Source organism: Boleophthalmus pectinirostris, unplaced genomic scaffold, assembly GCF_026225935.1.
Source record: "Boleophthalmus pectinirostris isolate CB_2022bp ecotype Guang Dong unplaced genomic scaffold, ASM2622593v1 HiC_scaffold_21, whole genome shotgun sequence".
Taxonomy (NCBI): domain Eukaryota; kingdom Metazoa; phylum Chordata; class Actinopteri; order Gobiiformes; family Gobiidae; genus Boleophthalmus; species Boleophthalmus pectinirostris.
In genome coordinates, this window is record NW_026571175.1 from 13,787,623 (window position 1) to 13,813,127 (window position 25,505).

At 38.5% G+C, this 25,505-nt stretch overlaps 1 protein-coding gene across 1 annotated transcript in view; it reads right to left on the minus strand.

Annotated features, from left to right (window-relative positions):
- khdrbs3 (KH domain containing, RNA binding, signal transduction associated 3) overlaps positions 1-25,505 on the minus strand; it is a 133,218-nt gene that overhangs the window by 84,800 nt on the left and 22,913 nt on the right. The window lies entirely within an intron of this gene.

Here is a 25,505-nt window from a genome sequence, read left to right on the forward strand (position 1 = left end):
AGAAATTAAAGAAAAAAGCATATATTACAAGTTTTTTTTTTTTTTTATCATGTCATGTTTTCATATAAAATAAAAGCATTTGATGTGTTAAAAAAACATTTTTCAAAACAGAAACAGAAACAAGCGACAGGTTTAAATTTATTTTTGTTGACATATTAGATACTAAAAAATATACAGAGGAGATTCTGCATATCTTATTTAGTATTTGAGTAAACTACAGCTAACAGAAAATTTGTTTAAAAATATGAATTTCACTTAATTTTTTTGTTAAAACTTTAATAAATCAGACTTAGAATTAGATAGCACAGAAACTCTTCTGAATGTTTTGTCTTGTTAAGTACAAAATTGGAACATGGTGTATGTAGGTGCTACTTTAAGGAGTGGTCTTTATGCCCCTATGGGAGAATGCATTTTGAGAAACAATGAACAATGAATTTACAATGACCCATATAACTGACTAGAAGTTAATTAAATGAAATATTAAAACATCTTTCAGTGCAACGTGGACAATTTTGTTGTTTCCATATGAAGACTTATAAGCTCAAAGACCAAACTGACCTGTAGTGTCTCCTCTTATCTGTATTAGCTGACAAAGTATTTTAATAGGATTCTGAGGATGTGCATTTACCATTGCAGAAAAAAAAAAAAAAAAAACATGGAATGAGTTTTGGGACTGACTCTACAGTTTAATGTGCTTTTCCACTTATGTAGATGCAGTTTACTAGTACGTCTCTATATTTATGGTAGTTTTTATGCGAGTTCCTAATAATTTGGAGAGTTTTGCAGAGGCATTAATCAACGCACACAGCATGTCTTCAGTCGACCAAGAATTTCTTCAGTCGACTACAGCCCTACTTGCTTGTGTATCGTCAGTCAATCCCCCATTCTCTTCTCCTTCAGCGTTGCAGCGAAAACAACAGCCTCCTCAGCCTTTCCCATCTCCTCCTCTGTAGATTTGGGCTTCTCACTCCTTTGTCTCTCCTGGTTTAAAGTGGTGACAGAATCTCAATTGAATTTAGCGCAGCAAGCTTAATCAGAATTGAATCAGAATTGCAATCTGAATGGATGTTATCAGCAAATCTCAAAGCCTAGACCTTTTTGAAGTAACATGATTTCCTCCAACAGACAACAACGTATCCTGTTTAATTCGGCAAATGTGATTCTGTGATGTGCAAATGTGATTGTGTTTAAAATGTGAACTCTGAACTGTTAAACATAAATCACAAGTCTAATTGTGATTGTAAAGTTTGTCAGAAAAATTGCAATTCAATATTTTTACCAAATCGTTCCACCCTAATTCTGACAAACAAATCCAGTAATGTATTCAGAATGTATCACCAGAGCAACATATGGATAGTGAGTGGTCACAGCCCTCACCAGGGCTCCACTTCAGCCATCTGCATCTATCACAAGTGGACGTGGTAAGAGCAGCTTGGTGGTTTAGGTTTGCCCATTTAAAATTCATAAGCTGCCGGTGCATTAGTTGAGATTATGCATGACTTTGGCTGAGTTCAGTGATTCAAGTTGGGAAGAGCTCTTTGGCTATTAAGGCTTGGGTCCAGAGAAGGTCTGTACAATCAATGCAGTAGATACACAGAGTTAATAGAAAAACAAATTAAACTACGTGCTAATAATTTGAAAGTTAACTGTACTTTGCATCATTGTATATCTAGCAAGTTCATTTAAAGGAGACATATTGTGCAGTTGACTTTTCAGAGCCTTGAACCATGTCATAAGTGTTTTTTTTTTCCTGATTTACCCACTCAAAGTTGTGTGGTGTAGTCATCTTGTAACAAATGAAAAAGAACCCGCTGTTCGCTTGTGATGATGTTTACATATGTTTACATACATATGTTACACATGTTTAAAATTTTCAAAATACAACATAAGGATCACTGGGGGTCATAAATTTTATATATATCCCATATATATATATATATATATATATATATATATATATATATATGTAGTAGTAGGATGTGGGAAAAAAAAGAAAGATCGATAGATCACGATCTCTACTTTGATCTCGATGATAAGGCAAGTGCATTTTACAGTGGTACAGAGCAGAGGGTGTATGTCAGTGACTATGAAATATGGCATCTTGAAAATAGGTGATAGAAGGTGCTTGAATCACTCCAAATACAACTTGGAAAGAGTAAATGAGCAGGGGAAACAACTTTAAAATGGTTAAAAGCTCTCCAGAGTCAGTTTAGCATAATAGGTGTGTTTTAAGTATTCATAGAGTTTTAATACACTTTTTCTACTTGGGACATCTCAAGTGTTAACAATATGTAAGACAAATATTTACCTGTGCTGCCTGTTAGCTTATAGTCAGCACATGCAAGGTAAATTTGATGGGCATTGGGGCTACATAGTATTTGCATTCACACTATTCCTGAAAATGTCAAAAAATTCATCTCACAAATTAAATATAATAATTCTACAATTTGTATGTGAAAAAAATTAGGCCTCAACATCCAAACACATGATATTGTATAGCCATAATTGTCCTCTTGTGGGATTAAATGACTTCAAAGCACCAGAAATCAAACAGCAATGAGTATTCCCTCGAGCCAGCCACAGAGGCCAATGTTGTTTTAATTCCAATTTGACAAATGACATTGGGTCAGCAGCTCTTTAATAAGCCAGTGCTTGGACAAACACATTGTTAAATATTATGAGTGGACTGAAAGGTCACAGCTCAGTAAAGCCAGAGCCGCAGTTTCTACTGAAGAACTGAACATGTCCTCTGGAAGTGATGAAGTGTCAAAAGGCAGAAAAGCAAAGCAAACAGCTGAGTGTGTGAGGAAAGGAAAAGGGATGCTGAGGTGAGAACATGTTTTGGATGACTATATAATTGCAGATGGAAAGATAAGGTCTACAGAAACCAATATAAAAACATAATGTACATATTTAAACTCAGTTCTAAGTTTATCTACTTAACTTCTTAAATTCATTTTCATTAACACCTTTTAACTTTTCACAGCAGGTAAAAGATTCCCAGTTTTGTGTTATGGCACAGGATAGACACAACTGACAACAGCTGATCGAAAACATGATTAAATCTATTCAAAAGCTATTTTTACCTTTGTTAGGGATGATGCTGGCTCAGGTGGTGGAGTGGTCATCTTATCTCACTTTCCCTAAGTATTAATTTGGTTGTCATATTAAAGATGGTCCTAGAGGCTATTGTTGCTGATTGGCAGGCACTGGAATATGAATATTCTGCTATTCTGTCCGAAAACATTCTTGCACTAGCACTATTTTCTGATGTTATAATGTTGTTTCCTAATCAAAAACATCTGGATATGCTTTGTTTCATTCACACACATTTAACACAAACCCTGCATATGTAGGCCGAGTTTTTCGCTCAAACATGCAGGATACATCCAGGAAGTGCTCCACTGTGTTTTTAAACGCCATACACTTACCTTTCCTAGAATCATTGGGGTAATTTCAGCCCTGGAATTGCCTAGATCCAGTAAAAAGGTAAAAGGTATGTGTTAAATTTAAAAAAAAAAAAAAAAAAAAACTTTTCATGGCTTCACAAGGTAGAACAGAGCATTTTGAGCTTTGAAGATGTACACAGGTTAATAATAAAGATTACTAAAACATGTGTGAATGAAACAAAACACAACTCCAGCTATGTTCTTGGTGAGGTAACAAGATTATAACATGGCTTAAAGCTCACAAGAGTCATTTTGAGAAATATGGGACCTTTAACTTCTCCATATGGAAAAATAGCTGCCTGTTTAGTCTGAGGCAGATCTTTATAAATATTAAATGACTCCCATAATAAATTTAACTAAATTGACCATTTTACTTTCTTTTCAATCTGCACACATCTTCAGTCCCTCACCTGCACAGAAAGCCGTAAATGATTGAATTGAAAATGAAAGAAGTTTCTCTTCCGCTCCAGCGACTGTACGAACCAATAAACACATATCTGGAGTAAATGACAGAGCTGCAGTTCACAGGCGGCTTTGTGCCATTGTCTGCGTGCCGCTGATGCACTCTTATTATTCTGCTGTTTTGCAATTACGGGTCAGAAGTAGAAGCGGAATGTTGTGTCATTAGTTTCATTTTCCAATTTCTTCTGGCTAAAACAATCTTATTAGGAATAAATCAAAGGACATAGGAGTCGTTTAACATAGTCCCCTGAAATAGAAAATAGTTTATTTGAAGGAACAAAGGAGAAAGTTGTAGTGTCTCATCTGAAAGACTTCTCTCATGATGGTTCTTAATGCAGTTTTTGGTATTGCACAAATTGAACGTGTTTGTCATCTTTTGCTAGTTCATGATAAGTTAATGTATAATAATAAAGATTGACAACTGCACATGCGTCGAGCACAACTGTTGGATTAATTCAACAGTCGAGCATAACTGTTGGCTTAATTCATTTGTATTTCACTAAGGTTCGCTGTACAAGTAAACACATTTTTAATTTACTACAAAAAAGGGATATAATAGCAAGTTACTTAGTGATGCGTAAATGGCAGACATTTGGTGCCATTGTGGACCATGGCGAGAGCTGCTCTTCTGTCCAGCAGGGCTGGATTTGAATGAGATACTGCCATTTCACAGTCCCATTAAACTAGGACAACGCTGGTCCCTGGGCAGTGCTTTTAGCCAGTGCTTTTAGTTCTTTTGGCCTCTGTGTAAATGTTTCACCGCAGGGTGACAGACTGAGAGGTTATGAGACAGTGCCAGAAACACTTTGGCCCACACACTCTTCATGTGATCCACCACACACGTTTAGTGTGAACCACGACGTCAAGGCTGTGACCCCTGACAGAGAAACACACACAGAGAAAAAGCCACGACTCAAGTCCGTCCTGAAATCTCTATTTCAGAGCGGCTCCTCCATTGCCTTGACAAGGTCAGCCTGGCAGCAGGAATTCGTCTCGCCCCCTAATCTGGAGATTACATTCTCAGCGGCCGGCGAGTCCCTCCTCCTCTCTCTTCTTTCCTCTCTGCCTCTGTGGCTGCCAGTCTGGCGCTCTGCTGTGAGCTAACGAGCCAAGACCCACGCACACTGTACAGATAATGTCCACGGATTAACACGAAGAGCCCCTCCAGTGATGCCTCTTTCATTTCACTACTCAGCCCCGTCAAGCATCGGAAACAAATCCAGCCACTTACACCCCTCTGCTCTGAGAGACACGAGAGCCTTCCAGAGCAGTGCGGCTACACACAAGGGCAGACTCTCTAGGTATAGTTTTTCCTCAACATGAAACTTAGTCATTTTTTACCTTGAATAAACTCACTTCAGATTTGGGCTGTTGGTTGGTTGTTGTGGTGAATAAAGTATCCTGTATCTGCCGCTGTCGTCTCCAAACAAAAAAGCACCTGGATGATTGAGTGTCACTGGGCCAGTTGCATGAACTTTTAGATCTTTCTAGAAAGAAGCTCATTCCAAAGAACAAACGTGGATGGTATAACATGATGATGGTATAACTTTACACAAATAAATGGCTCTAACTACTCTTGTAATAGCTAATGTGCAGGGGCCTACTCTTCTATAGCATTAAGCTACACTCTTCAGAGCAGAATTATGGCCTCTGCTGGGCTGTGATATTAAGAGTAATGTTGAAATGCCTATGTAAGAACATTAAAGATCTCTGAAGATCCCCTTGGGTAACGGGGTGCACGCTCCCTGATTTTTAAGACTATTAAAATTTTTTCTTTTTTTTACCCAAAGATGCCAGAAGTGCTCAAGGCTTCTTACCTTGCTAGGCAACATGTCTCAGCCTTGTTTTCTTATCATTAGGATTTCTAACAGACAGTTTATCTTGGCACGTATTTAAACAGAGATTGTGGAAGGTTTCAGAGGATTCAGTTTGACAAATTTTGCTTAATCCGTGAAATTATGAGCAGCTGCACAAGGCAAATTAGGTGAAATGGAGTCAGAGATTGTTTCTAGGTTGCTGCAAGAATCCTATGGAAATTATATTTGATCACATATATGAGCAAACTTTAAAGGTCCTATATGACACAAAATGTACTCTTGTGAGGTTTAAGCCGTGTTATAATGTTGTTACCTCATCAAAAACATACTTGGAGTTGTGGTTTATTTCTTTCACACATGTAATCCTGCATTATCAGTGTCTAAATCTCCAAAGCTCAAAATGCTCTGTTATGTCGTATACTGGTAGTTTTCAAATGAACAAATACCTCAGTAGAGATTCCAGGCCTGAAATCATCCAAATGATTTTAGTGAAGAAGTATGGAATTTTAAAACACCGCATGACATCACAGAGTGGAACAGAGTGTTTTCTTTTTGAGAGAAGAACTCCTAAGAAGAACACCTAAACATGCAGGGTTTGTGTGTTAAATATGTGTGAATGAGACAAAAAACAACTTAAGATATGTTTTAGATGAGAAAACAACATTATAACATAGATCAGACAATAGTGCAATATGGGCCCTAAACACCTTTCAACAAATTTATTAATGATCATATATTTGTAAGTGATAATTTTGAAAAATATATAAAATGGAGCGAATTAAAGGGTATAAGCTAGAGTCAGCAAGCTTTCCTCTTAGCATTTCCACAAACAGCAAGTACAGAAAAGTCAACATAAGCAGACCCACCTCCTGCTCCTTAGATGATAAAGATGGAAGCACTGCTACTGTTAGCAATATATCAGCCATGAGTGAGATGCCTTAGTGGCTAATTTGCAATAAATATACCATGCTAGTTCACAAATGATCAACAATGAGTTTACTTGGTCTTTCTTACCAACAAACCGCAAGATTGTATTAATGTAGTTTGATAATTGTAGTAAAATATTGATAATAAGCAGGAAACCATTAGCCTGTTTCATCACCCAGTTTCACTTTGTGGAAACGTCTGACCTCACACCAGCAGGATTCGTTTGCTCGACGGTAGGCAGGTCCTTTTTTATTTAACCAGTCGCTGCTATTTGGTTGTGATGTATGTAATGCTCTGCTAACAGGGTGAACTGGTATATTAAGCTTTTTCCCAAATCCCGTAGGAACAAGGGCAATAACTTCTTTCCCCTTGATAATATTCACCAAACATTCTCTTTGTAACGGCTTTAAATCCTTGATCTTCGGAATAGTTGCCAACACAGAATGTATGGCTTCGTCTACATCCATCTCGACCACTTTGTTTACTGTTGTGCTGTACCACATAAGGGACGTAGACAGGCGCTTGAGTTTGACATCACTGGCCTGTGAGCAGTCTACAACTTCCAGGGTTCTTGCAAACCATCTAGTGTATTCCGATTCCTGACCTAGTTGCTGGAGAGAAATTAAATTGAGCGGAGGCACAAGGTGGCGCCAGCATCTGTAGGAAACATGGGAAGAACATGCAAACCACAGAGGACTGGAATCAAACCTTAACAAGTTTTTGGCATTGCTCAGACTGTAGATTAAAAAGAAAAAACTGAAGAGAAGAACTGAGAAGATGTCATTTGATAGGACAGCGTGTATACTTAGTCAGCTGCAGAGGTGGGTAGTACTCAGTTACACTTTTCCATGTACTTCTAGTTGTGCTTGAGTAATATTTTTTACTGAAAACACAGTACTCTTACTTGAGTAAAAGTTTGAGTTACTCTTCTCACTGTGAGTAAGATTACACGAAACAAAAGCTTTAAGTTGTGAACCTAGGTGTTTCTTGCACAGGTCCTTCAGACATAATGTATTTTTTCTCATTTTTCCTGAATCTTTGCCAACCTCCTTTACCAACGTCTATCCTGAAATTGAAATGACCAGATTTTGAGCATTATTTAATTTTTTATCTTTCCAATTAAAGTAACTTAAATTTATAAATCGCATTACATTAGTTTAAGTTAGTCAGTTTTCACAAAAATATTTTTACTCATAATTTCTGGCATCACTATTTTGCGCTTCTACTTGAGTAAGATTATTTTCAAGTAACGTTTTGGTGACTCCATCCACCACTGGTCAGCTGATGGTTCCTCCAACTCCTCAAAAGCTACATTAGTGGTTAAAGAAATCTTATATCATCAGTGCACTTGATGACACAGAGAAACATGACTCTGATTAAAAGCTCCAAATGATCTTTAAACACAAGTCCAACACTGGCCGCCGCACATTCAATGTAATACTGTGGGGATGAATCACTCTCTTTGTGCACCCGTTCACATTGAGCTGGCACTAATGCTTTCTCTTCATTAGGCTATCTGCACAGCGCCCAGCCTCTGCAAATGGAACCTGAATGAAGAGAAGAAAAAGAACTCCCCAGATAAATCATTTGAAACGCGTATTAATTAACAATAAATCATGGGCCACAATCACAACAGCGAAAGTTAACCATAAAAGTTTTGGAGTGGACCGAACATAAAAAAGGCAGCACAGCAAGAACCCTCTATCCCGCAATTAACAGAGGCCGATGTTTATCAGTTCGACATCTACTCGCCTAATGAAGTTTCCCATAAAAGTGTCATTAGGCTGGGGGAAGGTGGGGTGGGGGTGGGGGGGGGGCAGACTGGAGAAGACGAGAGGGGGAGGGGGTGGAGGGGCCTGGAGGGGTGGAGAAATGAAAACGCTGCAGCTTAATGTACATCATTATCTGGGACTCATCTGAGGCCGTGTTATCAGAATACACTGAATCATCATAACTCATAATGACCACACCACCTTGGTTTTTTACTTCAATTACTCATACCCTGTCAATTAAACGAGTGCGCAAACGCTATAAAGAATGGTTCTGATGTGGACTGTGCATTCTGAATCCATATGGTAGTTGATCCACCTTACATAAATTGTACTCTGGAATTTGATTTGAACTGTTAATGTGACAGTGGCTCAGTGGTTAGAGCACTCGTCCACCAACTTGAAGATAAGAGGATTGATTCCTCCTCAGACCACAAGTACATGTTTGTTGTGTCCTTGGGCAGAACACCCACCTTGCCAAGGAATGTGGTGTGTTCCTGAGAGATTGGTGGTGAATCAAAATTGTATTTGTTAAATGTATGCATAATTTAAATAACTGCAGTCTCCATTTTCAAATAAATTGGTAAATCAAACTGTATTAAATATTTCTATACTCTTCAACATTGTGGTCAAAGCTATACAGCGGAGATTTGTCTAATAGCCAATAGCCCACTTTGGAATTTGTCAACTGATCTCACAGCTTTAAACAAAGTAACAAACGCCACACATTCTACATTTAAACACACTACATTGTAACAAAAGTACCTGCCTACCATCAAGCGAACGAATCCTAATGCTGTGAGGTCAGACAATTTCCACGAAGTGAAACTGTCTGATGAATCAGGCTAGGATATTTAGAAAAAGTATATAGCTATTTTAAATGTTAAAGTTTTGTTTGTTTTTTCTTTTACATTAACATGCTGTATAGATTTATGTGAGTGTTTACATTTCTGTTTTGGATGTGACGCCAAAATCAAATCCTATGTTTGAGATTACAGTCATTCAGCTGTTGCCCACTGAGACAGAATTAAGTGGTTCTTCTGATATGATCACTCGTGTATTATTCTTCTACATTGTATTTTCACTGTGATCTCTACAAGCCCCACCACAGCTCTTGTTCGTGACTGAAGCAAATCAATTAGATTGCACTTCATCGTCCTTTTCATGGCACTGAGCATCAAACAATAGAAGAAAAACAGAGATCAATATTGGCAATGAGAAACGGCACTTGATGATCCCCAGCCGAGACGCACTAATTTATGAGAGCAGTGTTTGGCATCAGGGTTGCACTGGCAAACACACATCCGCAGTTTTGTAACGCACGTTATCCAGGTTTGATCTGTTGTGAAGATCCTGAGCTGTACTCTGCCAATCTGTCCATCTAGATTTCCATTTAAATCCACCAGTCGGAGATATGTCTGTCAAAAGTGTGGTGAGGCTTCTGTGGACTTTCAAAACAATCTCACTATTGAACTCACATACTGCACCTAAAATCAGAATGCTGGTATAGCATCTATAATAAAACAATTGTCAAAATGATACAAAATAATCTCATTGCTATCAGTTGGCTGATATATTGGGGGAAAATTTGCCAATATTTTTAGCGTATCAGCTATAGGCCTTAAATCTCCAGCAGAGGTTGATATTTAATTTTGGCCAACCTGCTGCCTGAAGGGTACACTCAAAGTTATATTTGAACAGGTATATGTGAAGAGATAATAGCACAAAGTGTGAATACACAGTTCTCATAAAGGTTTAAAGTACAAAAGGATTATGGCTGAGTTTGAAGTAAATTTAAATAACAGAATTTGGGAAAATTATCATGATGAGATCTACTTATCGGCCCTAATATATCAGCTGCGTTTATCAGCCATCAGTTGGTCAGCATTCTAAACAATAAGCATCGGTATTGGCGATATAAGTCAGTCCTGCTATTTTAGCCAAATTTTGCAACTCTGCTTTGTCTAATCTTCACTGTAGCAGCAAAATTATTGGCCACCTCAGCCTCTCCATTTACTCCTTCACATTCTCACTAGTGTCTAGGTCCCGATACATACTTTCACCACATTGTTGACATCACCAAGGCACCAAGTTAATGTATTCTGTTAACTATGTTTTTCTTCCCTCCTTTGGCTAAAACGTGACTCCAACATTCTCCCAGTCTTTGATAAGAACTTCTTCCTCACATTACATTGTGTTTTTTTTTGCTCAATTGCAGAGAGGAATTAGTGAGGAGTATCGGACATTTACTCAGACTAAAACAAGACATAAAGGACACATCTTGATACGGTTGAGCCAAGGAGCTTTGTGGAGCAGACCATGACCACTTTTACAGTTATGAGGGGGTCCTAACGAGTCTCACAAGAAATCACTACCCTGCTTTAAATGCTAAGCCCTAACACAGAAACCCACCCATGCTTAGCTCCACTTACCCCTGCCCTTTCCTTCACTATAATTACATTATTTTTTGGTATTTTAAAGGTTTAGAAAGTGTCTCATTTTAGTATTTTTCTTTGGCATTCAGCCAATTTTTGATATTTTCTAAAAATGTGAAATTTGAGCTGAAAAGAAATGGTGAAAGAGATTTTTTATATCTGCCAGCAAGAAACGATCAAAAATATTAGCAAAAAAGTTACAAAAATAAAAAAATCTACATGTACAAAAAAGGTCACTGTGCAGTTACATCATCTTTTTTATTTCCCTACAAAAAAAATGGAAAAAAATGTATTAAGATATTTATTTCATACCTTTGTGATTATGTAAAATGCACAGTTCTTAATGACTTCCGGAACTAATTAAATAGTTATGATGGTGAGCTTCAACATTCCTTTTGGCCCAACCTTCATTACCCCACTGTCAAGAGTTTAATTACAACCACAGATTAAAATAATTCCTCTATTATCAAACTCTAAAATAGGCACCAAGCTCATTTCTTGGCCTCTCATATTTCTAATAACTTAAGTTGTAAATGATTTCCCCTTTTTATCGTTTGACTGTTGTACTGCGTTTCATTTATCAACGGCTAGCTACTTGTTCATTATAGTCTTGTACAGAAAAGCTTGCATAACTCCAAACTCCTCAGCCAACAGCGCTCCAGCTCACTCATGATCCCACGGAGACAGATTAAGTTACTGCAAATGATATCCTACAATGGACAAGAAATGGATACACGCTGCTCTCTTCTTTCAGGCCGTGCACACTGAGAGCATTGTCCACTTTTACTTTTGCCTCTCACTTTGGAACTAGGGGACGGACACAGGTGCTAAATTTAGCAGAAAGAACTGGAGTAGTACAAGGAGGAAGTGGGGGGATTATAGCCAAAGCCAGAGAGCACTGGTTTCAAGTAGACTGAGTGAAATGGTCGACATTTTCTCGTGAAAGATTCATTCAAGAGTGGGATTACATTCGCATTAATTGCTGAGATGTAGCTTCAGTCATTTATTTTGCATTACATAATTGGCCTTTTCTTTATTTATGAACACAAAACTGTATTCATTAATTCGTGTAACGTATGACACCAAATTAGTAAAATAGTGAAGTTCCTCTGACGTCAGTGCACTTTAGAAACGTTGTGTTAGCGTGGTTGATACTTGACTTTATAAAATACGGTGTCTGAATTTTTACTTTTATACTTTCATCAAATTAAATAACAATAAGCACCCAACTATCTGAAGATGTCTAAACAAAGCACTGAAATATTTGCAGTGTCAATTCTACAAAAATGGTATTTAGGCCTGATTAACTGTTGATTAACTGTTCATTATTGTAAATAAATAATTGTCTCTTGCTACAAATAGGCAAGTGGTTAAGATAAAAAGCTATACAAATCAGTAATAACTATATCTTGATTTATATTTTATATTTTTGTGTGAGTAGTAATGGTCAGTCTAATGTATTAGCAAAGAACACTTGTGAGGATAGGGGCAGTGGTTAAGTGCTGGACGTTGCTCTGTGATAAATGAGTGACCAGTAGACAGAGACATGACTGAGCCTGTACAGGGACAGGTGGCAACGACACTGTGCGCTTCACACAGTGGGCCTGTAGGCAGCTGTACGGCCCGCAGCCAGGCTGATGGATTACAGCCACTCTCTCCAGGGTAAACGGACACCCCTCCTCCTGCAACAATGTCTCGGCCGCCATCGTCATTGAAACGTCTCTAAAGATGGAGGTGAATGCGCTGCTCAGCCACTTAATCTGAAACGCAACATTTCTACCACAAGCACTAGAATTGAAAGACCCGAGCAAAAGAGCTCCTCTCAACAAATATCATATCATATTCACTGGAACGACTTGTCTAGTAAAAGCTATATCATCTACTGTACGAAAAACAAGACAATCCAGCCACTCATCGATCCAGTCAAGACTAATTGCCGGGAAAGAAGGCCATATTGTTTTCATACAGATTTCCTTCTCCTTGGTGTGCACATCCAGAGCTCTACAGTGACTCCTGACCTGTTCCGTGGCACCCTGCGGTTTCATAGGTTATGACCCCAGAGAACGTGGCTGCCTCTCCTGGTTTTGAATGAAGATTTTTATGGGTCATTGAAAGCTGCAGCTACTTGAAGACGCTTCCATCAGACGCAAGCTAAAAGGTCATGCTGCTTAGAAAGTGTGCTGGGCCTAAATAAATAATGAGTGAGGGAATGTGTAAGAGCAAAGCAGTGCAAATTAACCCGTGCTCCCTCCAGAAAACATATTCCACCGAGCCTTCATAGTGTCTTTGTCAAAGGGTTGTACTCCACAGCACACTGAGACCGTGTAGAAGCCCCTGACATTTCACAGCTATTTCACTCAACTTTAAAAAATCCCACAGCCACACACACGTTGTCAGAATGCTTTTATACCAAACACACTAGTGAAGGTTTGAGCAAGTCTACGAAGCCTACAGATAAGGCCAGCTGGAGTGGATTTTAGACACTAACAGTATCGCACTGATCCCATAGACACGAGGAGCGCCATGACAGATAATCACTTACATGAACAGCTACTCAGGCCACACCTCCCAAAATCAGTCTTAAAATCATGATGGAAATCTTCTAATCTAATGTTGCTGTTGCCTGCAAAGGAGTCAGTCAGTCAACAAATAACAGAAATGTCCAAACCATTTAGAAATTGTCAATTTTGAATGTAAATTTGTTTATGTAATTGCTATTGGGAAAAGTTTTAAAGAAATTTTAAGTGGGAATTTTACAAAGTCAATTCTGAAGTCACTTGAACAGCAAGGTGAAAGGGAGGGACATGGGCCAAATGAAAAGCTTTGGGTTTCAAATTTCAGCATATGTATCTTCACAAGGACAAGAAGACATGACAGGATTATTCTGATAGTTGAATACTGTGGGCAGCTGACATTTTTACCTCCATCAGGCTGCCAACTAAATTGGCCTGACCTTATCTGAAAAAAGTTTTCAAAAAACAAACTTTTCAGTCGTTTCCTCTTCAGTTACAATTACTACAATTATTATTTTTATATTTTCTTTTTTTTTCCCTTTTTCATCTGGCGAACAGAAGTATACACAAAAAGTCTTCTAACAACCTCCTTTGTGCAAAGAAGCACATGTTGTGTGCCACTCTAACCACAGTGGTCCTTCAGATAACACGTAATGAATAGAGGGTAATGAATTCCTAATGACTCTTACTTCATTTAATTTTTGCTGTGTTTGACTTGAAGCAGCTGGGCTTATTCAGGTGAAGAGGACGGCTACTGAAGAGTAACGGACATTTGCTTCAACAATGTCTTGAGGAAGCTAAGTTTGCATTAAAGGTGGGAAAATAGACCATGACCATTTTTACACATACTATACACTACATTGCCTCTAATGAAAAAAGCCATACAGTCTTTATCTAAAATGACTAGCCGTTCTAAATGTGCTTAACGGTTAACGCGCTCCACTTAGATTCATTAATAAGAGCTCATTTAAAAGCAAGCTAATTATTTTCCCCTATATATCCACCAGTGCCTTGAGGACAAAGAGTTGTTCAATTATGAATGAAACAATTATGGCTGTAAATAATTGTAACATCATTTGCACAACAGCTGGATAATTGGGTAAATTTTCATGAGGCAAACTTTAAATTGCTGGCAAGTGTCTATGAAAAACTACACTGAAAACAAAGTTTACACAGAGTCCTTCTTTCCAAGTCATTTTTCAGCCCATGGTTCCGTGCATTTCATATTTCTACAGTAATGAGTAAGCAGACTTATTGTTAAAGTTCCTTGGCCAAGTGCATGGTGCATTTTATGTGCAGTATGGAGACTTGCCTGAGATGGTCTGCTGCAACTCACATTTGCTTAATGTCTCTTCCAGCTCTTCACCTCTATTTCCCACAACTTATTATCCTCTATAACACAGTCCACAAGCTGATCTGATTAAAGAGCTGTCGACTAAATCAACTGCACTCTAAAATGCAAATGATGTTGCCATTAACAACCATTTCCCTCTCACAAGATGTACACATTAGACAGGTGACCCTGACATTAGACTCATTTTACTGTGTTTCATAGTATTAGATATTCAACGTTTTGCTGTACAACAGGGCAGTATCATCCAAAAGCATATCACTGAGAGATGTCTGTACACTGTAGTCTGCTATACTGTGCTCATCGTTTAAATGTTTGCTGTGATTAGTGCTCCCAGCTATAGCAGCAGAAATAAAATAAGCGGTTTCAGATTTTACAAATTATATGTACTATTTAACAAATAATCAGTAGCTTGTTGTGCACATTCTAAAGCAAGGAGCAGTTTCATGCTCCTTTGTATGCTGTACAACAGATATAACGGTATATGTAATCTCTTTTCAATCAGGCAAGATATATTACCGTGGGCCTCTGCTGCATTATTGATCACCTCATCTGCAGTCATTTCTGAAAATAAGTCTTGATACAACTGATTTGAGTAGGTCACCATATCTGATTAACCTTTTGACCAGTCCTCTAAAAGCAAAGAGAGCCATGGGCTGAGACTCTATATTCGGCCTCTTTTGGAAGTGATTAAATCAATCTCCACTTGCTTAGCCAGGCTTGGGGCCCTTGCTGATAATGTCGACCAGTGCGTTCGCTGGCTGACTCACTCAAAGTGGACTTCCGAGCACCTACAAGATTGAGAGGAGGGATATTATGAAAGGAGACTGTGTAGACAAAGTGGATAGTCAGGTCTTTGACAGCACCAAATGAAACACTACTTGCCTCTGTCTTGGAGGATGACTGTCCTGCCGAGTAGGTTAGGTTGCTTGAGGTCACGTCTGGGCTTGAAAAGTTGCAAGGTAATACTGCAATTAATCTTTCGACATGGTTTTAACAAGAGGATTTAGTCGCTGACTTTATTAAAGATATTGAATTACTGAGCGTTTTTTCTTTGTCCATTTAGATCTTTCATTTTGGCCTTATCCTACCTCTTGGGAAGCGATACGTGTGATCAAGTAGCCGACAAACTGATGGAATATAATGACTCGGCGTTACTGGACTAGCCCGTGGGCAGAGATTAAGGAAATGAGAAAGAGTTTGCCGACTTATTCATGCCTCTCTCCCAGTCTCATTATCGACCGCACACCGGAGGGGATCGCACTGGAGCTAGGAGCACCTGCGTCCCCGCTAACTTCAAAACTGCAAACAAATGGTAGAGGGAGGAATTAAACTAGGAAGTGGACAAGGCAAGAGGGCAATAGATAGAAGGCAGTGTTGGGTGAAAATTGTTTGAACCACTGGCAGATGCCCGGAAATTGCATTGAAAATATAAAAACTTTTATGATGTTCAAACTTGGAAAATGATTAAATTAAAATGAATGCTAAAATTGCTTGGGTAGAGCAGGCTAAGAACAACTGTCACAGGTGGTTAGGGAAGTTTATTATGAGTGCACGACATAGACAGGTCTCAAAAAGAATCACAACACTGGACCATCTTAATGATAAAGTGCTTTCTACTGCGCCACAAATTTCCTTATCTGTGTTAGGTTTAATGGTTTTGAATCAAAATATGCTGCTAAAAACAGTTTCCCATAACATTTAGAGATCAGTATTTTTGCTTCATAAAACCCTGTAATTTTAACAAGACTATGTAAACTTTTATGACCCGCTTAATGAGAAAGAGCATTGGGATGAACTCTCATTATAACGGCCTTGAATACCTGACCACAAGACCGCAGCAGCCTGTCAAGATGGCTAACTATAACAATACATTCCAACACCTATTACGCAATAAATACTTTAGGAGATCCACAGGGAAGAGTAGTCATCCCATAACACTTTCACTTTCTGATCTGTAGAACTTTCTATTTTATGTCTTTTTTAAATGTATAAACCAAAAGCTTTAAAAGTCATGTCCTTATAATTGCTCACACCTCCCCGCACAGACTTTTAATTTTCCAAAGTTGGAGTCAAGGCTATTTTCATCCGTGTTAGAGAGTCTTATTAAAAACCTTTAGAAATCAGTACACATCAGGCCAGATAAGCTTTACCCGGCTGCGTGCACTGCAGAATGACTCTTGAGATCATATTTATAACAACATTAGAGAAGTTGGCAAGCAATAAGTGTACATACAGATACATTATGGAAAAAACATCATTAACACATTTTCGCCATACATGTGGTAGATGTAATTAGACATGACTTATTAGCACAAGCGCTGAAGTGCAGAGTCCCTGTTGATTTGCACACAACAGCAACACATCCAGCAGATCCCATCCTGATATATTTGTCTTTTTCACCTTCTAACTTGGACTTGGCAAGACTCGGAGATTTAAATACATGCCTATCTTACGTGGGTGTCTAACTGGTGTGGGTGTTTAGCTTTGTTCGGGCCACAATGGTTTAAGGTAGAAGCACTGCGTGGACTCCTCCGCACTCCTCCAAAGGCTGCTCAAATCACCGGCTTCAAGAATGTACATAAATACGAAAGGTATAGCTGTGGTTGGGCGGGGGGTGGCATTCATTCTAGCAGATTGGAGTTTGTGTTTTCTCTGAACATTTCTCAGAGGCAGAGAGATATATTGGAGGCAGATGGTTCGTTTAACTCAATGTGCAGGGATAAAATGTGAAAAAACAATGCTCAGCCAAGTAGAAAAGATGTGGAGGAAGTTTAGTACTGCAGAGTCTAGTTATTAGTGGAGAAGCATGAGCAATTTCTCAGGTTTTTGGGTAATAAAAATCTGAATGCCATCAAAACAATAATAATTTCACAAAGTTCCAAAACAAAAACATCATTCATTACTAATTGTACTCTGTAACATTGTTGGTGGCAATTTTATGAGATTTACACTCTGTGAATCAGATCTTGCTTGCAGCTAGATATACAGTAGAATAGCTGCTTGCATGTTATATTACAAGGACTAAATATTGCAGTACAACTGAGCAACCTAAAATGGTGACAAAACAAACCCCTTAACAAAGAACATTTCATAAATTTAAGATTTTATGTTGAATATGTTTCAGGATGAAAAACCAAAACATAATTGTACTCACTGCTATCTCATTTAGGGCTGCAACTATACAGTTATTAGGAGTCGACTAGTCAGCCTTTTTTTTTGCTTGTTTTTTTTTTTTTTGTCGACTAGTCTTTAAAGATATTATGTTCTTTATGTTTAAAGTCTCCATTGTCCATCAGTTACAATGAGTACAATACCACTTCGATCTTTTTTTTAATAGTCAGCTAGTCACAATTAGTTGATTTATCATTGCATCCCTGATTTCAGTCCTCAGTTTCTAACAGCATTTTCATCTTCATATCTGTTACATTTTTACTAATGGTAACCAAAGATGTCCAAGATACAAACAATATGAAAATAAAAATACACCTATTGGGCATAACAGGGTGTACAAAGATGAGAGGGTCTTGCAATTAGGGGTACAGTATTCCGGTAAGCATTCTGATGACAATACAATAACAAAAAATTGCTAAAACAATTATTAATAAAATAAAATCTAACAATAAAACCAATCTGTCACATTTTGCCTGAAGGACATTAGGTATTGGCTTTCTCTACAATGCCTAGACAAAGTGCATAATAAAACATCTTTTTTTTTTTTTCACACTGCCTAAAAACACCAGTCTACAAAATTCCTGGATTATCAACTTTGCCTGTTACATATTTACCATTTACCATTTGCATAATCCGGACAGCTAATAGTCCTGGAAGAAACCAATCCATCGGAGAGTCCCTTTTAGAAATGAGGCCATCTGTCAACATCCAAAACCTGCCCAAATGTTGACCATGTAGGAAAATGATTTGAAGCTCACACCAGAAAACCAAAAACAAGCAGATCACCTTGGTCTTCCTTAACTGTGAAGGTATGTTACGATAACCAAAACAAAATGTGTGCCTAAAATATGCTACTCAAAAACTACCATGACAAAATATACATACATAGTAATTATAATAATAATGCATTAGTCGAATACAGACCTTTTCCCAGATGCTCAAAGTCGCTGTTATAATGTGGTTCATTATTCATTGATTTCATACCCTGTGGTGGTAAACTAATTGGTAAACTACTGTTGTAGCCACCGCTGCCTTGGGGCAGACTGATGGAAGCAAGGCAGTCAATGTGCACCATTAGCAGCCTCATATCAGCAACAGCACTCATGCAAACACCACATTTATACTAGGCAACATGGGTGAAGTGTTTGATTTTCCCAGTGGTCCCCCATCCAAGTACTAACCAGGCCCATCCCTGCTTCTGAGCTCTGACAAGATCAGGCCTTAACAAGGAGGTTTGGGCACATACGTAACCAAAATGCATGACTACAAGACACAAGCAGTACCTATATAAAACTCTGAACAAGACAAATTAATGAGCACTGAGGCATGGTTTTCATAACACTCAGCCCAGCCCATAGTCTAATAGCCCAGCTCTCACCAGCTCATTGTCATCGTTTTCCCCAGAACACAGAGGAGCATTTAGCCATAAAACAGCCAGATATATTCCCACCTGAGTCAATGGGACTAAATGGAACATAAAGTGGACTCGGGTCCACTCAATGCCAGGTGGAATCGCTCTCAGAATGAACACACCGCCTGTAATGATTAATTGATTAGGCAACTGAGAGGTAAAGTCAATGGCCATGTATTTTTCAAATCTGGACAAAAAGGTTTTTTTTCTGTTCTTGGGAAGCTTATAGCAAAGTTTATTCTTGGTGTAAAGAGCTTGGGATCAAACATCAAAAACTTTACTTTACTGGCCAGGTATACAAAAAACTACAAAAACTGCTGGATTTATTATTAACATCATCGTCATATTATTTAAGTGTCAGAAAACCTGAACTTGAATGAAGGCTATGTTTAGTATTTAGTATTTCAAATCTCCATTGTTTTAACTAATTGAAAACTCTAGGATGTATGATCAAGCTCTCTTTAATTCTTTGGAGATGTCTACATCTACTTAAAGGTTGTTTAATAAGAATAAATGGAAAGACATCAACAGAAATATAGCTGCTTAGAGAACAGTAAAGGCCCTAACAATGTAGATGGTTTGCTAACAAATGTGCATGTTTCTCAACACAGTAATAAGCCCAGTGGCACTACATCAGTGCATTTTTTGATGTTGCCAAGATACCACAGATGCACATCAATATGGCCCAATACAGCACATGAAGACTAATTAGCTTAATTGAACGAGGCAGCCATAGGAGCCTTTGGGTTGTTGTAAAAAGCAGTAGTGATGCAAATACAACACTAAGCAATACATAGTAGTTTTAGTTCTTTTGTGTAGCAATAGGGCACCACCCAACAACTGATTGCTTTGATCGGAGAACTTTAGCATTTTTAGCATTCTCAAAGCAGTAACTGTGATTCATTTTGATAATAAAATGATTATACATTTGAACTGCAAAGCTATATTTTGTGCAGGGCCGTTTATGCTAATGTTTAAACTGCCTATATTTTTATTTCATTGTAAGGTTAGTGTCCCTGTGGAGCGATAATAAAATCTGAGTAGCTAAAAAACGTAATGTAGTGGTCAGTGCAGCAGCACCTGTGCCACAGCTGCCGACAGAATGCTCAGGCTGACATGGACCTCTGTCTCCCCTGGTTCTACCGGCAGCCAGCCTGTCAGGAAGATGAAAATATGCCTGCCTTCATTTAGTGCTGTGGGGATCCTGTGGAGGAAAGGGGCAGGTAGAGCTAATGGACTACTCTAGGACACAGCGGGCCGTCGACTCAGCATTGCCGCGGGCTGTCTCTCCAGGACGCACCTTTCTTTATGACAATCTCTCCGAGGCCGCAACAGCCAACGTGGGCCTGGGAGTGATCACCTCTGTGCCACCGCTGGACAGGATTTACTGTAAACAAAATCCATTTTCAGAGAATGTCGTTTTATTTATTATTTTACAACCACCGCTGGTGACATAAATCATCAGAGCAACTTTTTACACAAAGAAAGAGAATTTGGTCATTGAGCTGTATGAACTGCAAAATAGAGAATAAATAGGCAAGTAAATGGGCTAAGACGAAGCAATAATGAATGGACTAGGAGACCCATTGACTTTCACTGGTGAAATTAAGAATTGTGGGAGGATATAAAATGCAAACACAATTTTGTATCAATTAGGAATGTCAATATTAACTGTTCTTTCAATTACAACAAATATTTAAGTTTATGGTAGGTTAATCGGATTTTTATAACCTACGGTAACTGTATACCTTGAAAACACTGGTGCAATGCAAAGCGCAAAAGACAGGTTTTAATATGAAAATATATAGAATATGGTATAAATAAAAAAATACAACTTTGATGTTTCCTTTTTTATTAATCATTGTGAATAAGTTACCAGTTGGGTACATCCAAATACTCTAAACTAAAGCTCAACTATCATTAGGCAAACTGAAATAGCTGAATCTCCTGAAGCAAAATTCAAATCCATTAATTTCTCAATCAGCTTCATACTAATTAGTTAAGTTATTTAGCTTTCAAACTAATAAAAATCTGAAAATATTTGACTAAAAACAGTATAGTAATGCTATATTCATGGTACATCTGCTTATGTACAAGTACACATGTAGAATTAACTAACATAAATACAAGGCATCTATATGTGATCACAGTTAGACATAGGACTAGATCCATCACTCGTTGTCAGTCAGTGCGAGCAATAAGAGCAGTGCTGCAGCTGCACTGATTGACATACAGGAAATTGAAGTGTCACATGAGACATGTTAACCATATTTTGCTGTGTGTTGACACCCACTCCAGACAAACAAGCAGAGCAGTGAAAACAGCACAGCTCAAGATAGAAAAGCATGGACACTGTAATTAACGGCACCCAAAACACAAGCCTCCAACGTGGCTGTTCACTGACGTGTCCTTCCCTCTCGCTCCATCACTACTGTCTGACAGTAATGTTTGACAGTGTTGCCAATGTCAATGTCAGAGTCACAACTTTGGAGCAAACTAGAGCTGCCAACAAAACACAGATTCTCCAAGAGACTGACAAAGGACACAATCAATCTGCAATGTATTATGTTATATCTGTGGGAGAAACTGTAATATGCAATGCTAAATAATGTATTTCAGTTATTAACTTAATATTTTAGATCTATATAGAAATGTACATAATCTGACAAAAACAAACACAAACAAGGGATCCAGTGTTTTAAAGCCACGGATAAGAAATTGTGTGCTTGTAAACTGAAGTTGTTGACCTCACTCTGTAGCAATGCTAACATTGCATTTATGGCTAATGTCTGATGCTGATGCTAGCATCTTGCATTATCTGATGAGGTGGACAATATGAGGTGGAGATGGGAAAGTGAGACTTTTTTCCTCTGAGTGATGGACAAGTTGGCAATGCATCCTGTCAACCTGAAATGTGTAAGCGCACTGTTGAGACCTTGCTAACATTGCTAAACACAGTCACTTGATGCAGACACTGTAATCATACATCAAAACAGTCGCTTTGAAAGACATTGTTCCCCTGCTTGTCTTTTATCTTGGCTCAGTTCTGGCCCTCAAGCCCCTGCACTATTGTCTGACAGTAATCTTTGACAGCGTTGCCAATGTCAGAGCGGCGACCTGAGACATATGAGCAAATAAGGGAGTGAAATGGGGGAAAAAACAAGAACGTGTGAAGGGTATGCAGACTCCCGGGCCTGACAGTTCACGGTGTAACACATAGAAGACGTGGCTTTATGTCATCTGAAAGTGAGAATCTGTTCTCACACCATGGCAGCGGTGTGTGTAATGTCTGGCTGCATCACCGCCCACTGCACATCATTAGCATGGCAGCTCTGCGATGGAAATATACACGGCAGCTGTCCACTGTGGTCATTAAGTCCATCCAGTTGAGGTTTGAGAGTGGGCCTTCATAATAAAGGCGTCGTCTTGTGCTGTGTGCATAACATCTGGGTCCCTGCGCTTCGAGGATGGGAAAAAATAGTGAGTTTGCAATGGACAGGGCAAAGAAAAACACTCGCTTAAATGATGGCTGTGAAAGTGTGAGTGTGAAACACGCCTTTGAAGCGCACTGTGAGCAGGTGATAATGGATTCTATCTCAGCCCATGAGACGCATACACATATGTTATTTGCTGTTAAATTCAGTGGTTACAAAATTGTAAGTATGTAAAACTTGCACAAAATAGTTCAGTACTGTAGTAGTACACAGCCAGTATGATCTTGTATGAGCAGTGTAAGAAATTCGAGCACTGAAAAAAGATCAGAATGAGTCTGATTGTAGTGACAGAGGAGCTTTGTGGATTAATAATCAGTGATGCCTCCCCGTGGGGGGTGAACATTTGAGCTCAAGTTAAGTATGTAACAATCTTAAAAACTAATACAACATGCATGAATGTTTACCATATTAGGAACTTTAACATTAGCTTTGGAGAAGAAGACAAACTGGAGATGAAGGAGAAGACACCACAAAGCATCAAGCTAAAAAGCCAATCTGTGAGTTGCTTCACTAAGTCAGACTTTGCTCTGCTGTATAAAGGTTAGTGACATTTTATCATCATATAACATGTTTAAACCTTAATTCAGAACAATGTCCAAACCTCAGCTGAAAAAAGGGAGCGTCTAAGGGTAAACGTATACAAACGTATCATATAAAGCACTTATATTAACATTTGGGATATATAATGGCACCAACAACACAATATTATAACACACATAAACCTTTGGTAGACACCCACAAGGATTCATTTACACCTCAAAAAAGAATTATGCTGAAATATCTATGGATAGACCAAACAGTACATAATGGCAATGTGTAACTGGAATCATTTTGAAAAATATAGTCTTTTGGTCATATCTGGGCATACAAAGTGTAATGAAACATATGCTGAGAGGTCTGTCAAAGTCAAATATTGTTTAACAAGTGCTGCTTTTCAAATGTAATGAATGTGTTCTCATAAGAAGTAGCAGGTGAAAGCGCCAGTCATTTAACTCCATTACACTCCAATAAAATGTCCACTTAGTTCAGCTCTGCACAAAAAGCACAGTAGAGCCAAGTGAATGCAGTGAGATGGCTGTATTCTCCCCATAAAACAAACATGAAAGGCGGTTTTTGATATGAGCGAGGCGGGTCGCTGCTTAGGGCAGCATTGTCCGAGGGACACCAGGAGGAGAGAGACAGGTGTGTGAGATGCACCTGTCCAGATGTCACTCTTCAACAGTACTGCCATGCAGCCGTTGTTTCTACAGTGTGGTCTGCACTGTGCTGGAGTGTTCTGAACACCAGAACAGCCTTCTACTGCATGTTTTTCCCCAACTTTTATTTAAGAGAAGATTATTTAAGGTAAACCTCATATCTGTGTAGTAGTGACAATTATGTAAAAAGACGTTCACAGCCTAATCCCAAAATTCAGGTATTTAAAATGGCATTTAAAAGTAACACTGAACATGTGTCCAGAGAAGCTGATCAGTAAGCTTGTGAAGTCTGTTTTAGAGCCTCTACAGCATACTATCCACTGCTGCGCATAGGCTGTGACTCTGAGCTGGTAAGTCCAGGGACCATGCTAACAGAGAGAGATAAACAGCTCAGCAGTGCATGCAACAAACTTAAAACAATCATAAATTATTCGGTCATAAATGTTACACCTACCGATAATATTTACCAGTGACAGGGTATTAAAGAATAAATTTACTAAGATTATATTTTTCTTGGTTATTGCAGGGAGTCATTCAAGGCAAAACCACCACCGCCTGTTATTATGGTACCGGTGCTTTCAATATTACAAACCTGCTTTTACAACCATTCATGCAGTTCCTGAAGACCCTATCCTCATTACACTCTGAAATAGCCATCTATAAAGACGTTGGGAAAAATCAACATGGTGCCAGTTAAAGTAGTTCAAAGTTAAAAACCATGTTGAAAGTTAAATTAATATAGAGCAAACAGGGGTTATAGGGCTACAGATAGGAAACTGTTAAGAGAAAATCTACTGCTCTGCAATCAAAGCCTTTAAGGCACCGAGATAGAGACTGTACCAGAATTTGGAGCAGGCAAGTCTGAAGAATGTAAGGAATCTATGTGGTAATATAAGGTAAATATAAAAAAGAAAAGAAAGAAAGCCATGCACAATTGCTGTTTAATCTTGTCATGTTATAAATCAGCAATATCCTAGCTGAACCTTCTGTCCCTTTTGATTTCAGTGATCACAAAACTCATCATTGATCATATTATTATTTAAGTTACATAAAAGTAAAGGACTTGCTCATGCTTTTCATGGTGTTCTGAAAAGGTAATTGTGTTTGAGAGGTAGAAATATAATGCAAATGCCTAGGATCAGAATGTTCAATACTGAGAGCCCCTGTGAGCCGCTTTTATCAATAAACATTTTCTAAATGTAATGCATTGCGAAGGTCAGAGGCAATTAGATGGATAATATAACAGCAATGACATTCCCCTTGTCACAAAAGAAGAGGGTTCAAGTCTCCAGGGATCAAGTTGAGACCTACTGCCTGCAGGAAGTCAATGACTGATGTTCGCAAAGACAACATTTTTGCCTTTGAGCAAATTGAAGTAACATAACCATAAATTTACAAGTGGTCGATCAATATTGCCCAGACGTAAGAAACATATCCACCTGAAAACATTCGATAGAGCGATTGGAAAGGGACCAGTAGCGTACCATTAATCTTCCATTACACTTCC